Raw genomic sequence first — 12095 nt, 5'->3', positions numbered from 1 at the left:
CCATCATTCACAACCATTAGCCTATATGGACAAATACTGCTGCGCGGACCCCCCCCCCGTAACTCAGAGAAGGCACGGAGGACTCTGAAAATTCTCCCAGCCCTTAGTCGACATGAGGATGAGTAGATAATGAATGACATTTGAATTTTGGGTGAACTATCCCTTTAAAACTAAAGCCAACACTTAAATACAAAAAAAAACTGCACTTGTTCAAATGGCTGCTTGACACTTTTTCCAAATAAAGATGTTTGCAGCCAGGTTCAGCTAATTTACTCCTTCATGACACCTGCACGGTTCAACCTTGACCTTTGACTTCCAAAAAGCCATGTCAGTTCATCCTTAAATTCAAGTGATTATTAGGCCTATGCCAAATTAGAGGAGGTTTTATCAAGAGAGTTGGTGGGTGCTTTATGTAGTATTCATATTAGGGGCTGATTTTTCTATGGGGAAGTGAGTGACTGCTGATTTTATCTTAATGCATAGGTCAAATTTTTCCTCAAATGGTTTGTGACGGACTGCGCTAATGTCATTGAAACTGTGTGGGGGGAAAAATACAAAATATTCCTGCCAGTCTCTTGTAATTCAGGGTCAGATTATGCTCCTTTTTTTACACAACCTGTGTCAGCTTTGCAGGATATGGCAGATGCAAACAAACAAACAAACAAAAATATGGTATCACTTAACAACAAAGGTAGCTAAATAAATAGTCTAATGTAACTACATTAGACTATTTATCTGTTGTGACTTGTGAGTACGACAGCCAACCACCCGAGAATAATGCATTAACACTTGCAAGTGTAGGTGACACATGGTTTCTGTTCTTCGCAGCATTGCCAGCATTGTGTGAATGCAGCATTAATATTAGCCAAACTGATAATAGCCCATCAGCCAGTTTGTGTACTTTGTGTTTAGTGCTCATTTACAAACGTTGGTACACATGGTACACAAATTATACATGCTAAACACCATCATTCTCCTGCTGTCATCGTGAGCACCTTAGGCTGCCGTTGATATTTACATGCAAATTAACTTGGGCTAAATTGCCATTTTGTTTCAGTAGTCGTATCACTGAACAGATCACAGAAGTCTGGAGGCTAATCAACTCAGAACTGAATCATAACTCATGCACAAACTCACTTGTTACACACAAGGGGAGCGTTTTGCTCATTTCAAATGTAGTTATAGGCTACACACCGGCATCACTGGGTGGAAAGTACAGCAGCTCAATGTAAAAATATTTTGACCTGTTATCTCGTATAAGGCAGAAGGGTAGCCACAGCAACCCAGCAACCAACAGGGTATCTTTACAACACAGAGCTGTAGTTTATCATGCCATTGTTTTGAAGAGAAAAGAGCAGCTCGGTGCAAAACAAACAAAGCAAAAGTGTATTTCCTGTGCTTTTTCTGGAAAGTAGTGTGTCTTCTCATCTCTGTAATTTAAAGGAAACAAAACCTGTTACTTGGGTTATGACAGGGTATCAGCCAGTTAGTGCCTTTGACCTACATCCGTTTTACTTTTTAGGTCCAATGCACGCGTTTGCTCTATAGGCTTGTTCCAGTGAAACTCAAGTGCAAGTTGTGAAAATTCTAAGTGGGAGGTGGGCTTCCTCTCTCACCACCCACCCCGCTGGCGACATGATGTCAGTTGTGATGTATCAGCATTGCCCTCCTACTCTTGCTTTCTGCTAACTTTTGTAGCATCCCTCACCAAGAAAGAACTCACTGACCCTTCATGTGTCCTGGTTTTGTAAAATAGGAATTTCCCTTCATCCACATTAAAAATGTATGCGCTGGCTCATTTGGTCAACTCATACTGATAGTATTCAGGGGTTTTTTACACTCTGCCACCTCCTCAACTATATATAGAGAAAACATCACCCTTAACAGATGATGACAAATATCAAAGCAGGTCACGGCTCACGGGATGGATATTTGGCCTAGTATTGTCACCTTTACGACAGGAAACTCTGTATCTATCCGTAAATTAGCAACATATTTCAGGATGCGGGTTGCTAGGCTGTCAATTCCATGTGAGTGTTGTCAGTCTATTACAAGGCCGACACATATAACAATCAGTCACGTTCACATTCACACCTATTATTTTTGGACACGGAGGGCCACAATGGTGTCAACCACTGCACAACATGTTCTCAAACACAACTTGTAATACTACTGAGCAACAGCCTGAGAGTGAAGGTGTGAAATATGAAAGAATTACATCATTGGTCTTGAGCTCTAATGCCCTGCTGAACCACTCATGATAATGAATTTGTGCACTTGCAAACAAACAATAAGAAAGGAAAACATAGTGTTGTTATTCTCACGGCTGTCAGTCAAACTTTCCCCATTTCTCTTTCATTTTATTCAGCATCTAGCGAACAGGCGTGGGTGGGACAGAGTTGTCTGTCTTGTCTTCGCCTGCAGGCGCTGGGGAAACTGTTGGCTAATGTAACCTGACCCGACACGTACAGGATTCTTTTTATAAATATTGTGTGCATGTATTCAGAGTTCATGCCAAAGGACAACTTCCTGAGATTAGAGGAAAAAAACTTTTCACACATTGAGAAACAGACTCATTTGCTTCAGGGTTAGGTCTAGCGATCAATTCCACACATGTCTGTGTGACGCTGGTGTCAAAAGCCGGTCAGCTTAGTTTATAGCACACAAAATCCATGTACCAAAAAATTCCAACCATCTATTCTATAAATAGAGTTATTGGGAAACCTTGCAAAAAATAGAAGCCCCTGGAAAATCCTTGTGAACGTTTTTGTACAGATAAACAAATGAGACTCACAATGTGCTATTGACTGAGTTCCAGAGCTGTTGGTAAGTGGGTTTTGTTTTGTTTTGTTACCTTTGGACAGAATCAGGGTACAGTACTGTAGGTGTTTACACCAGTTTCCCGTATGAATGCTCAAAGTCGAAGCGACACGGCTGCAGCTCTGTATTTTATCATAACAGATATGAAAGAGGTGTTGATCTGCTGAACAATAAAAGCAATTCAATATTTTTCCAAAAACTGTGCCTAAAAGCTACATTAGGATAAGTGCAGCTGCAAGTTGAAACATCTAAATGTATTTTTAGCAAACGTATTTTCCATCTTGATTGCTGCCTACACCTATTAGTGTAGCAGAGGAGGCAGTGGATGTGAGGGGGTGGATGACTGTGGTTAGGGGCTTGACACTGCTTGCGTAGAGGCAACTGTCCCGATCGAAACTTAAGTTTGATGTTAATAAAAGGTCGTTATATGAAAAGGCTACTTGCTTCAGTGTTGTCAACCCCCCCCCCTTCCCCCTTGAACTATGAAGTAACCCTCACCGGCGACAATGATTAGCAATTACGAGAGCTAAAAAGTTAAGTGGAACAAGCAGCCCACAGCAGTAAGCAGTGAAGGTCACCACAGGAACAAATATGGTTTTAACACCCCCACAAGAGACTGTCGGGACAACATTTGAATTTACTTTTCTAATCAGTCACACTTGTAAAAGGGAAAGGACGTGGTCTGATATGAGTATGCACGCTCCCTCCTCCATGTTAATCTTCCCATAAGCTGCTGAGATGAAGGAAAAAAGATGAGTCACCCGATTGCGAGCATGTCGCTGCACAACCACAACCACAACCACAGCCAGTTTTCCCATTAATGAAGCTGGAAGAGAACAAGCTTGTTTTGTGGCATAAATTTCTTCCATTGGTTTATGGTTTACATGTTTTGCAGAAACAACTTGTTTCATATTTGATTTAGGGATTTACCTGGTCATTGAGATTAATGATTGAGTGGATGTAAGAGGGTGGTGTAAATGTCTGAATTGCTTCATAAACAAGATAATTAAGTGATGACAAGGCTCAGGAAATAGACACATTAAAAACAAAACAGTGTTTCCACTGCACGATCCTTGTGCAACGTCCCACGTTTGTGATGAAGCAATGAGGGCGGAATTGCTTGAGACAAAAGGCTGCATCTATCTATTTATCTATCTATTCTGGGTATGTCTAATACAGTACGGAAAGTCACAACAGCAAAAATCGGAAATGAAAACTTCAACCATGGAAATTATCTCTGTTAATGGCCCCAAGCACGTCTGCACCTCCTCACAGATTAGGAAAAGCTAAACCCCAGACGAAAGCCATTAAAGACAGTGGAATTTCCCACAACGAGTGAGTTTTTCAGGACACCGTTATCACTTTCAGACAAATTTCGAAACTGTGGTGTTTCCCCTTTATTTAGGATGCACGAGCACCGGGCGAGAGCAAAGCACTGGTGTCCAGGAGGGCTGGACACACAGGAAATTATGTAAATTGGACAAACATTCGCTTGCACATGCATGATGAATATGGAAATGAATCTTCCATGGTTGGGGTTTTATTTTTGCTTCCGCCCACGACAATAATGATGATCAACAGACCAATAAAAGCCTTTGTGAAATGACATTTAACATTTTAAGTCTACCAAATCCATTTACATGTGAATATTATTCAAAGACATCATGGCACACTACTGATGCATGGCTTGAGATTCTGCAAACAGATGAAGTCAAAGGTGATTTGCATGCAGTTTAACTGCCACTGATATTCACACATGGATGTTTTTTCTGTTGGGCCAGCAGAGGGCAGTGTAAGAATGGAGATAAAACTAAAGTCTGAGGCCCAGTGTGAAAGATGCATACTTCAGAAAAGGTGGTTTTCAGTACAAAATAATGTGTGGGATGGTATTGAGGCCTCAGTATAACTTATGGGTTAACGAGTCATCACTGCTGAGTACTGCCACACTGCTACTTACAGTAAGTTAAAGCATATCCCTTGTGTTTTCCGTGTCTGTGTTCTTGTCAATGTGTAAAATCACTAAAAATTATAAATAAAGTCAGCTTGGTGTGACAAAAAGAAAGATGTGGAAATGCTAATTCTGTTTAAATCCATTATAAGAAGAAACAAATAAAAGATTTTTAGTACTTTTCACTGTGTTTTATCAATACCCAGCTCTAAGGGCGGGCCCTGAAGTGAACATTACAGACTTCTGATGAGAGATGAAATATGCAGCTCTCAGGGCTTAAACATATGATATATGGAGAGGAACTCTTTTTTTTTTTTTGCAAGTGTGATATAAACGTAATGGGCTGTAGAGAGCTGCACTAAACGCTTTACTGCACAGAGTGCCCCCAAACCATCAGAAACCAGAGCCCAGTGCCCCATGGCTAACGCATGTTTGCTCTGACAGCCTCCACCATTGATAAATAACAGCAGCTCTTCTTAAGCCTGCTGGTGCAGTCGCTTTCAGCTGCAGCTCTCCAATGCGTCTCCACAGCCAAGATTGAATCTTCCCCATTCATTAGACTAAGTGGATGAGGCTCTCTAATAGGGGCTCTCTTCCCCTCAATAATTGCCGTTGATTGGCGTAAATTAGACCCTAGTTGCCAGACGAGTGATTCTCGACGACGATAATCCGATTCCCAACTCAAACTAATAGGATTTTAACTCTGGCTTTGGCCTAATGTCCGTCTGCAAACCCTGGCTATGGCCCTATGCCCCATCTAGCCGACGTCCTCTGGATCATATCTGGGCCAGGCCGAGCTGAAGCTGCACTGGTGTGTGTGGATCCGGCAGGGTTATGAGGTCGGGGTCATCGCTGTCCTTCGCCCTCCTCCGTGCTCTCGGTGACTCATCCTGTGCGTGACATTCTTGGCATCAATTGGTCATTCATGCGTGTCACTTACATCATCAGGGGAACATGCGTGTGAATGAGAGCAGAGTCTGGTAGGGAGCAGAGCAGATGTAAAACGTCTTCGGTTGACGTGTAGCTCCAGCTCGGGCCTGGATAGTGAATGATAAGACCTCTGAGAGCTCAGAGTTTTTGAGAGACAGTCTGGACATAAATCAAACTTGGCAAACAGACGTCTAAGTCCCAGAAGCACATGTTGTGTTCCAGAGGCAGTGATCTCCTGTGGCTGGAAACACAGTCCACATCAATGATGGTGACTACTTTGCCTCAACTCTGCTCCAGCATAATAAAAAGCCGGCTTACGTCACATTACCGGTAATATACTGTTACTAAATGTTTGGGAAACAGTCTATTAAATATGTATGTTGCCAACCATTTGCAGCGTTCTTAGTTAGAAGCATACACTTGTATATGAACAGATTTATGAATTACACCAGCCCGGTTTATTGCTTCACTGAAAAATGAGAAATGTAAAACGTAGCAGCACTTGCACATGATGTTAAATACCATGCGCTCAAGTCTTTTAGCGTTTAAGTGCTGACAAATGGGGCCACTGTCGGCCAATTTTCAGTGCTTTTGTGGTTTCTGATGTGTGGTGGCGTCAAAAAGAATCAGCGACACCACCCAATCTCAATATCCATCCGTCCGCCACCTTTCGATGGCGCCTTCCCAACAACACGAAGAGCGGCGCAACTGAATGTTCTTTTGTCATTCAGTTGATAAGGGGACGGTGCTACTACTAAGGCCCGAGGACTAATGAATCTCCACTCCATTACTGCTGAATCGGACAGATTGCTCTCCGGGAGAAATGAATTGAGTTTTTTGTATTTGTGAGATCATTCTCCCTCCATTAACTGCTCTTTATCCCGTCTCTTCATCACAGGCAAATCAAGTTAGGCAGCCATGATTAGCTGGGGTGGCCTCCCTTTTTAAAAGGTAATTGGGTTTGGCGGCTCAGCTGATAGTGCCATTAGGACCAATAAAGGCTGGGCTTGGCTCATCGAGTGAAACAGATTCTTCAGCAGCAGATGGCAGACGGAGGGAGAGGGCTCTGATGCATTGAGGCTGAAAACAAAGTTTGTGTAACCAAAGTAGTTTGGGGGCATCCTCTCTATATCCCCAACCCCTCATCCACCCCCTCCCCTTCCCTCCCCACCACCTAACCAGCTTAATATTTTTGTCTTTTCAAGTGGTGATGGTGACATTTTCACAGGGAGGCACTAATGGCTTTTAATATGCCGAGGCCCTGATTACAAACTGATTTGGCCATATTGGTATTTGGTTGTTTTTATTTGGATAATTAATCACTGAAATGTCTTAATGGTGTACTCAGGGCTATGATGTCACCAAGGACCGGTGAAGGGTATAGGCCTAATGCTTTCTGGGAAATCACACCAGTGCTCTGTGGTGTCTTGTTGTTTGCTAATAGTCACAAGAACATTGATGTTGTTAATGTTTCTGATTCCTAACTCCAGCTTTTTTTTTTTGGTTTACGTCCAAACCTGTTGGAGTTTAAAAAAACGTTTATCAGCGGTTGACGAAGATCGAACATGTCGAATGAGGATGCAAAGTGCGACCAGCAATTGATCTCACTCCCACCCCCCCCACCCCTCACCCCCCATCCTGAACTGTATCATCTCCTGTCATCTGGACTAAAGGAAAGGTGAACTTGCCAATTCCGAGAAGTCCCGCAAAGCCCCAGATAACCTTACTGCATCTGGGGCTTTGTCCTATAGGAAAAGGTGCATTAGTGGTGACAGGAGGGCCGGTGGGGACCGGTGCTGATGGGAGATTTAGACGGCTAGAGGTGGGCTTGTGTATTATGTGGCTGGCCATTGCTGTGACTGTCTCCCTCTTATCTCTTTCCACCGAGGGGGGTCCGATCCCCAGCGCTCCTCTTATCTGCGGGCGAGACTTGATTTCCCCCCACCCTAGTTTTTCCTTCCCGGAATCGTCCTAGTGTTGTGAACTGTCGCATTGGCGATGTGAAAGGTGACTCGGTAGACTTTTTTTTTTTTTTTTCTTTTTTTTTTTTCCATTTCAACCAACTGCAAAGTTGATGTAAAGAAGCCATCTTTTTGGTATCATCTTTAAATCGTTGGTGGGATTTGATTTCAAGACATGGTACATTTATAATATGATCAAGTAGGTTTCTGCTGACCTTATCAACCTTGAGGATGTTTATAATTTACTGCAAAATGAAACAAGGCCGGTCAATGAAAGGCCACTGGCTGTTTTACTGTGGTGATTGTTTACAGAGTCTTTTGTCAGTAAGGTATTTTGACACAAGAGAAACAGAAAACAGGTAAATATAATGGAAATGCAATGATACTGTGTGTCTGTTTCTGTCCCTGCACACACACACAACCACACACACACACACACACACAAGATTGTATTGCTTAAGTATATAACCAGGGGGTTGTGGTAGACTTTCACCTGAGAGCTGCACATTTCCAGCCCTCCTAAATAAAACATTGTGTCGTCAGGCGCCGGTAAGTGTCCCTCAAAGAGCAGAGGGAGGAAGGGCGAGGGTAAAAAGCGTCCAGGTTAAGTTGTTTGAAAGGCCCCGGGTATTAAGAGGCATTTTACACTTAAGAAGTTGGTTTCGCTGGGTTTTCTGTTTCCCCTCTTATTGATTGATGCTCAACTATCAATGCATAATAGAAAAGCACTCAGAGCAAATGCAGGGTTATGGCCTTGGGAGGGAGTCGGCAGACGAGACTGCAGCACCCCCCCACTCCAATGCCATTATTGGCCCATAAAGGATCCCTCGGGAAGGCCACGGTGTTCGGATCAGCACACACCAAATACCCAATTAAAAAAGGCTTTAAATTCCCTCCTCTTTCCTGGACAAAAATCAATCTGAATTCAATCTATTCGGCTAGGATTCCGACAGAGCAGGTAATTGCCCATAATCGGTCAGCTAGGTGACAACAGCTTAAAGGGGAGACACTAATACAATCAGGTATTTGCTTTCAACGCCCGTCCTGGGCCCGGGCCTTGGCTGTCGAAAAACAGGTAGAGTGCAGTTTATGTAGCCATCACACAAAGGCGTATATAAAGTTACACAAGTCTTCTATTGTGGGGCGCTCGACAGCTGATAAAGAGATTCTGTAAAGTACTGGAGGGATGATACTTCCTAAATGACTCATCATAAAGCCGCAATAAATGTATTCAGCCGTCATCTTCGAAAATAGCTTGTCAAGGAACTGGAAATTAAATAGTGCTCATATTCTGAGAAGAGCTTCACATTGTCAACACACATTATTAGCATAATTTGCACACAGCGCTCTGCAATCATGTCAGGATTATTTCAATGAAACGCTACGCTGCTTCTAAAGACACGGCATACTTAATGGCAGCATTAGATAAGTAGTATTTAATGGGGGTATATTACTGTACATAACCCCACCCCCCCCTCACCACACCCCACCTGGATGGCTGGATGTTTTTTCCACTGCCTAATGCATGTGCTTACATGCTGCCTTAATGTTTTTTTGCTCTCGAGCAGCTCTTTGGAAAAGGATTCATCATCTCGCAGACAGCTGATACCTGCTGAATGTTAATTAAAACAGACATGGAGGCAACACAAAGCTGCTACTGAGCAAATAATGGAGCAAAAATGCAACGTTTTGATATTTTGCAAAAAAAAATGTCAAACAATGATTGAAGTCATATTTTAGAAGTTTCCCATGTTTCATTGTGTATTGAGAAAAACAAAACACACACAATTAATGGCACTAATTGCCATTTTTATGCTTGGTAAAGTGTCATGGCCAAGTTTCGAGAAAAACAAAAAATCTGTGAGAGTCTGAACAAATCAAAACCAAACGTCTCCAACTGAAAATTGTCGCTTGTTTTTTCGGGGAGCAGAATCTGCCCTGCTGGCTTTAAGTCCAGTTTGCCTGGTCGGTAACATGATGTCCAGGGGTCAGCAGGGGTCAGGGGGTCAGCGGCAGAAGGCTGCGATTAATGGATCTCTCAATAAAATGGGAGCTAATATTACCAACTCTCCTCTCCCTCAGCCCGACTTGGCCAAAGTGGGGAGGGAATTCCTCGTAGCGCACGGCGCAGGGCAAACAGCTTGGCTCTTGAAATTATTATTTGCTGTAATGGGCCTGGGCTTCGAAAAGTGGAAGAGCACTTTTAATTGACCAATCAAAAGGAAACAAAGCAGCCGATCTTCAGACACGAAGCAGAGAGCCAATCGAATTTCTTTCATTTCCTGGTAGATCCATGGCCATTTAAGACTTACACACTACATCAGTCCAGTTGATTATGAATATATATCAAATAGCCAGCTGCCTTGAGAGCTGCATTTGGACTTTGCTGCATTAATAAGCACGCTGAAAATCAATTTATTCTCTTATAGTATAGAATTATCCCTTTGTTAAAGAATGAAAAATCAGGATGTGAATTATTAAAACCTAATTTTCTGATACCTCTGGTCATGTCTTTCATTTAGACCTCCCTGTAAAAAAAAAGATAAAGCCTCTGCAGAGGGCAAAAACACTCACTGTACAGCTACGGCCAAGATGTTCATTTATAATATGTATTTATGCATGTCACACATCTATGGCAATTATTAAGACATGGTATGTGGTGAAAGCATTCGTATTAAACTATCCACTGAGTGAACATGGCTGAAATGAAAGAAGAAAACATGTCTCAAGCTGCAAAAAGCCACGTGCTGTGATAGAAAAAAATAGAAAGAAAAACCCCAGCTCCATTCATCCTGAAGCAGTCACTGGTTACCATCAGTCATCATGATCCTGTACAGCTGCTCTCAGTGAACCGAGTGACTGTGAGTGGCACCGCTGAACGTGCACTGCATCATTTGTCCATAAGGTGGCGTATGACCCTCTCAGTTTGCAGAGCCAGGCTGACATTAATATTACTAACAGAGATTTTCAGCTGTGATGACCCAGTCAGCCTGAATGACATGTGCTCCATATTGTGTCAGGGGGAAAAAAAATGTTGGACAGGTTTTTAAACTTAAGTGAAGGTGCAGGAATGTAAACAGCAGCTTGTGTGAAGTGGAGTCACAGTTACATGTCGTATATCCTGTAATACATCCGATATGTTTTGTATTTTAGTCATGTAATCTATCATGCACATAGTATCATGCAATCCAAGAAAGCAATTTGATTGTTGTATTAATATCTTGCCAATAACTGACAGAAATGAATAAATTCATAAAATAAAAAATAAAAAATACTAAATATAATAAATAACCATATTTTGTGTCCCAACCTCAACAAATAAAAAGGTCCTTCGGCAAATCATCAATTTAAGTGAACTTGTCATATTATTACTAAAAAGCACAGCTCTACTATGCACAATCATCATATAACTATAATAACACATGAAATGTATTTTCCTTTATCAAAAAAAGTATTTTCTCTTCAGAGGAAAGCATGTAGCTGCAAACAGTGGAGTAAAAAACGTCCCATATGTCGCTGATGGAGGATTTAAATAAGAAAAAAGTGAAATAAAACTGCATTAAAATTTGTGAGACCTGAGTTCAAGTTATTTTTTTCCAGCACTGCACAGCGTCTTTGCAGCAGCATGAATTCCAGACATGTTTTGTTAGCATGCAGGAGAATCTGTCAGTCAGTACCAGGCTGTACCAACACCGAGCCAAACACTGTCAGAGGTAACGGTGCTGTTTTTACCGGAGGTTGTTTTTTGGTTTAATCCATAGGCCTATGCGTATTTTGCTGCAGTCAAATTCAAATGTGATCCCTTGAAAACACACACACACACACACAAAAATGCACCTGTGCAACCTGTCTGTGCCTCATGGTGTATATATGAAGCTTTTGAAAACGAATCAAAGAGGCCCCTTTTTTTTTTAGAGGCTCTTACATGCACATTTCCGCTCCGTACTGTGACTTTGAAGCTGCGAGTGACTCAATCTGTTGCTTTTGACAAGGCCCCGGCGCAGCGAGCAGCTTGTATTTGATTTCACAGAGAGGTGGTAAACATGCCGGTCTTTTCCACATCTCTGTTGTTCTGACACGCTCAGCTGAGACAGAGCAGCTCTAAAGTGTCAGCTTGAGGATGTGGGCACTGCAGGTCAGCTTTCACACACACAAACTTACACTTCTCAGGTTGCAGCCCACAATATGGGTGGATGTTACTTGCGAGTGTCCCCTTGCCCCCGTCCTGGATTATACGTCCATGTACTTGAAGACGTGGTTGCCGCTGGGAAAATAAAGTGATTACAGTGTGTGATTTAGCTCCGAATGTAGATAGAGGAAACTGGAGTCTGGACTACAAGGGAGCAGTTAACATGTGTGTTTCTTGTTTGGAGGTATTTAGGTGTAAATTCCACCTTGGTACATGATGTAAATATAATTTTCAATCCTATTTGTGT

Source organism: Trachurus trachurus (assembly GCF_905171665.1).
Source record: "Trachurus trachurus genome assembly, chromosome: 10".
NCBI classification, from domain to species: Eukaryota; Metazoa; Chordata; class Actinopteri; order Carangiformes; family Carangidae; genus Trachurus; species Trachurus trachurus.
Note: the sequence above shows the minus strand (reverse complement) of the source record.